Source organism: Teleopsis dalmanni, chromosome 2 (genome assembly GCF_002237135.1).
Source record: "Teleopsis dalmanni isolate 2A chromosome 2, ASM223713v2, whole genome shotgun sequence".
In the NCBI taxonomy this organism is placed as follows: Eukaryota; Metazoa; Arthropoda; class Insecta; order Diptera; family Diopsidae; genus Teleopsis; species Teleopsis dalmanni.
The window spans coordinates 238,015,013-238,021,411 of NC_051847.1; positions in this window are offsets into that span (position 1 = coordinate 238,015,013).

Genomic DNA, 6,399 nt, shown 5'->3' on the forward strand with positions numbered 1-6,399 from the left:
TTTTACTTGTATGTATTATAACTTTTTAATGCAACACAAAATCATAAGTATACTGATAATAGCATTCTGGACACCACTTCTCTATATTTTTACACTGATAGTATGCATCTTACACAAAGAATATTAATACTTCCGATATGCAAGCTAACTAAGGTTCTCGGTTCATAATATAATTTATTTAAAAAAACTATATAAATCACATTTGTTGTATTTTAAGCTAAATACATACATATGCAATTCAAAGGAAAAAAGAAAATTAGAAAACTACTACTTTTATCTAACTTCGCATATAAGTTAGCTTAAAGTATATTTTCCTCATTTCAACTACATCATCTTTAGGATTACAATATAATACAATAAATATATTAGATGCAAAAGTAAATATGTAACGAATTCGATGAAAACCACATACAAAACATCTACTGATATGTGCGTAGGATAACACACTGACATTGCAGTTAATGAAAAATCCATTCAAGTTTTTAAAAGCGGCAACTTTCAACGGAAACCATGACATTTAAACGTATCATTTAGTTATAGCTGTTTTATTGATGCTACTATTTATATTTTCAGAACAATGGATTCAAAGCAATTTCATGTCTTGATTTATCATTATTTTTTAATGGGAAAAACTACCGTGACGGCAAAAAACGGGCTTGATAAGTGCTATTCGGACTCTACTCCGTCGAAAAAAATTATAGAAAAGTGGTCTGTCATACAAACACCAATGATGCTAAACGCGTTAGTGACAAGTCGTTAAGTGAAGTTGCAGGAGATAGTTAATTAGTTGACACCTTAAAGAAGCGTGTAAACTTAATTTTGTATGAACATTATCTATGAGAAGAAAGTTCTGTTTGAAGTGGGTGCCGGGTTTGCTGACAGTTGACCAAAAACAAATTTCTGTCGATAATTCTGAGAGCTGCTTGGAGCTGTTAGAATGAAATATAAAGGAAACTTGGCTCCAGCATTCCACTTCCACTTCTTGCATTATCTGCATCATTTCAACTTTCCAAGTATTTGGATATTAAATTTTGATATAATATATCAATTGTGATATCGATTTTTTCTTTGATTAAGCTAGCCAACTGTACATTAAGTAAAAAATTGACCATTCTCACTCCTCTTCTTAGTACAAACAGGTGAGGTCTTTTACTAAAAATTTAATTTTCTGTGCATTTTTGTTTAAGAGGAAATGTATAGTTAGAAGAAAGCTAAAACTACAGATGACCATCAGTTCTATCCAATAACTACAAACTACCCGATTTATTTAACTTTGGCTCGGCTTTTTCATTATGCCACTTAATAGGTTTCTATTTCAGGTAACCATTAGTAAATAGTTCTTTGTTTATAAGGTTAAGATAATCACGTATCATAATAAAATAAATTTCATACAATTTTTTATATTTGAGGAATAGGTTTTTGTACACTGTTACAAGAGTAAATATAACCCAATATGTTCCAACTGATTTCATATGAATTATTAAACCAATCGAGTATTTTACATTTACTTTCTAATTTGTATTTTATTATTAATTTTTTTCCACATTTCACAAATTACAAACATCCAATTAAACTGAGAATAATAATTTTACAGCAATTTGCATATACTTTCATGTATATATAGTTTCATATTGTTATAATTTATTTAAATACAAAATTTGAATACTTGTGACAAACGGCATAAAATGTGATAATAATTATTTTACGACTACATAAACCACTGATAGAAACAAAAAAAAATTAACTAGAAAATTACTTTTAGAAAGTTGCTAAGCTCTAAATTGTTTTTATTATGCAATTTTATTTAATTAAATTTATAACACATTACTACTATTAATGCAATATGTAATGAGTAACAACAATTTATCACAAAAAATGTAATTTATTATTTAATTATACTAACGTTTATGTATATGGACAATTAAGTTCGTATGCGTATATAAATGTATATTATAATCAAATGTATCTGTACAAAATTAAAATACATATTTGCTCTCCCAACACTAGAATTTACTACAAAGGAATAACATACAAGGCAAATAATTTATATATTTGATATTAATTTAATTAGAAATGTTTTGATATATAATTATATAGTATGTAAATGAAAGTTTTATGTATGTACATGTTGATTAGGATATACTATATATAGTAAAAGTAATACATTTTAATTTCTGGTTATTATTAATAAATGTTTAGACAACAACAATAGCTATAATAAAATAAAAACCGACTATAATTATATCTATATCTATATGGTATATACATGTAAAAGTTTTAAAATTTTTCTATATGGTAAATTTAAAAGGAGAATTGCTAAAGGGATGAAGTGCAAGCGGTGGATATATTTTCAGATCTTAATATATTTCTAATATAAAAATTTAATTGCAAAAAATTAAGAGTGTAGATACTTCAAAATGAGTTACTTAAAAGTTATTGTTCGTTTTGTTTGTTTTTTTTTTTGTGTTAAATATATTTTATTTGATTCATGCTGGTAATTTTAAAAAAATACTTATATTATATTTAAGTATATGTTAACAATATTTATTTAAAATGTGACAAAATGTACAGCAAGCATATTTATGTTCGTAAACACCTGCGATCTCATGTAAGCATTTTATTGGCTTTTTTAACATATTCATTTTAATTAAATAATAATTTTTTTATATATAAAGTCATTAAAAAGAGACCAATTTGTTTGTATATGCAAAGTATAAATTTTATGTAAATAAATGTTGTGCATAAAATCAACGACATGAGTTCAAACGAAGCCAATTATATATACATGTATATGTAAATTTCACTTTTCTTAATTTATGAAAAAAGGTAAATCAATTATTTAAAAATGTTTAAATGGATTGATCAATAAAAATTGTAACATTTATTTTAAATAATATGTGTAAAATTAAATGAGCAATTAATTAAAAACTTAATGTGGTCATATTTTTACGTTGGCGTATGAGTGACACAATTAACATAGCAGGCAAAAAGCGGTCAATAATGGCATATAATGAAAATATTAAAAATTCCTTCAAAATACAGAACACCAAAATGTCTACTAAATACTACAGCATATGTATGTAAATATATATGCATATATTTTGAATATAAAAAAGAATATAGGAGTTTATATGAATTATTATTTTTAATTACTGTTCTCTACATATTAGTAAAGTAAACTATAGACTTTTATATAGACAGTCAATCAGCTCTTAAACTCATTGCAGTGGATCAAATATAATCTTACATCTTTATTTTGTATAAAACTAAGTTCAATAGACAGATTGAAAATCATATCACTTAACTAGTATCTAATAGGAGCCTAGTCGAAGAGGTTTCTTATCTATTATTTAAATACTTATTACCTATCAACAAAACTCAATTGAAACATCTATATATAATGAGTCCCTAAAAACAAAAGTAGCACTCCATCACTTTAATGCAGGAGCTCCTAATTTAAATGTATGATTGCATCTTAGAGTCATGAAATATGATTCATGACTAAATTCAAACTTCTTCTACTATTCGAACAGAAACTCTTGTGATATAATACAGTTAGTTCTACATTCTAAACTATAACTATAATTTTATCGACTTCTAATTGTATAATTTTTATTTTGCATTGAGAAATGTTCTTGCAATCTATGGTCGATTAAAACAGGATATAACAAATCGTATATGAATATCACATGCAGGGTACGCTTACAATGCTTGCATTTTTTAAGCAAAACACAGCTCTCATAACATACGGCTCTAACACATAGCTATTTACAGTGGTAACCACTTCAAAACAACAATGGTTTTAAGAAATATTTCATAATTATGACGACTTAGGACAATTATGAATTAGAAATAAACAAAATATTAATCCCAAAGTAAAAAAAGTACAGTTGTATTATAGTTGCTATATTTAGAACATGACTAATAATATTCCTCGTACAGTCTTGACTTTAAATAACCTTACTGAAGCTAGGATGTCACTTAACGAACTGTAACTAATAGCACGCAATAAATCGAGTTAGGAATTTGTTATGGAATAACTTTTATAGCTTAGAGAGCTCTCTAAAAGAAGAATAGACATTATAATACCAAAACGTCATTGTGAAAGTCCACAAATAACGTGAAGGAGGACAGTTCTAACTTAACCTGTGAAGACGTTTAACGAGATAGGACTAATAGCACACAATAAATCGAAGTAGGAACTTTTTATAGGATAGCTTTTTTTGCTTAGGGAGCTCTCACAAAGAAGAATGGACATTATAATACCAACGCATTGTTGTGAAAGCCCCCAAATAACGTGAAGGAGGATAGTTCTAACTAAACCTGGAAACTTGTTTGACGACCTGGGACTTATTGCACGCGGTTGATTAAAGTGAAAATCTCTTGTAGAATCTTGAAGTTATTAAAAGGAAGTATAGAAATATTAATAACAGCGCACTTTCATACGAACTCTTCTCTCCCAGAACACTCTGTTAACCTTTCTTTTAGATATATAACATATAATGCATAGAGTAATGCCTGATTTAAAATTTGCTTTATGAGAATTTATTGGAATTCATTGTTTCTACGCTTGCAAATGTACAAAAATGTATATAAATTTATGACGTATAAATAAATTATAGCCAATAAAAATTTAAAACTGTTTATAGTTTAATGTTTGATTAAAATTTTGATTTGTATTTTGATTACTTTTAAGAATTTTAAATAAGCCACATCCCAGCCACGGAAATGAAAACTGGCAAATTGTCAACAAAGCGCAAAGCTACAATTCTAAAGTTTCGATATTTAAGTCAAAAATTACTAAAAACAAAACAAGCAGAATTTTTAATTTCCTGAACTCACGCTTTTTGTCATAACCATTTTTTTTTTTTGTTTGGTCGTTACTTTTTCAAACAAATTATTTGGCATTATAACAAAAACGTAATTTATTATTTCAACATATTAAGCTACATAAATATTTTATACGTGTTTAAATGGCGAAATATTACATATATATTTTACGTGTAGTTAATTTAGTTATACGCTCAAAATTAATTTAAAAAAATCATATATTTATGGTAATTTATGATTACAAATGACACAGGCATTTAAAATTTTATTTGCATATTTACAAAATAAAATGTACGAAAAGGAGTAATTAACTACAAAGCCAGATACGAGTATATATCTATATTTGAATAACTTTGTAATATTATATCTAAATGTACATGAATGTATGAGTTTACATGGATTTTACAGGGAGTGAATGAGGTGTTGGTAAATGTCAAAAACAACAAATACGCTGCCGGCTTAAAAGCGACATTTGTAAAATACTTATCTGATTAAATTTTAAGATCGTAAAGTTTTATAAACCACACCAGTGAAGGAGTCAGTACATATCAAAGGATATTAAAAAGTTGCTTGTAGATTACCTGAAATGAGAAAATAAATTTATTTAATTAAACTTTGTTACAAACACAAATACAAGTAGTAACTTTTTGCAGGTTAAGTAATAAAGTTAAAGTACAAATTAATTAAAGCGATAAAAACAATTTATAATTCCTATAAAGTTGGATGGAGTTTATTTAGCACCACTGATATGTATTAGAACTTGCTGAAATAAGCGATTACAAATATCTTTTTATTTAAGTTAAAAAAGAAACAAAAAAAAATATTATTTGAATAATATATGTATGTATATTATATATACATCCATAATTTATATTAAGCCTTTTCCGAGTTAGTACATTTGGGCACTTTTACTCTATGATAGCTGGGGGGATTCTGCAAAGGCCCGCCCATCTTACTGACTGATTTGAATAATCCTGATAATCTTCGTGATTATTCAATGATTGATCTAAGATCTGCGTACCGCCCCATGCGGTTAGTGATATGTCGGTTTTCGCATATAGCTTCAGAGCTCTGTCCCTTTTGTATTTTTTGACCGGATCTATTTTAAGCTCTCTTAGCATATCATTCGTGCGGATGTACCATGGCACTTTGAAGAGCCTTCGGAGAGCCTGACTTTGAGCATCTTGTAGCTTTTGGATAGTAGAGTCGGCAGCTTTGCTATACGCGACACACCTATAAAGTAGTACATAAATAAATATATAGACTTATATATCTCAAAACACAAACTTAACTTAAAATTTATTCTTAGGACAACTAATAAATTTTTATTTATTTATCCTTTTGCTAACAAAATACACATTATATTATCTAATGGTACGCAAAGTTTTCTACCCATTTTATAAGATTGTTTTTATTTAAAATATTCAGGATAACAATTGATAGAATGGAAATAAGTAAGATGTTTGCATAATTTTATTGCATTAAGAACTAAAAGAAATTTGGCAGATAGCCACACAAAGTTATCCAGAACTTCAATTATCCATAGGTTAGATTATGTTATACCGGCGA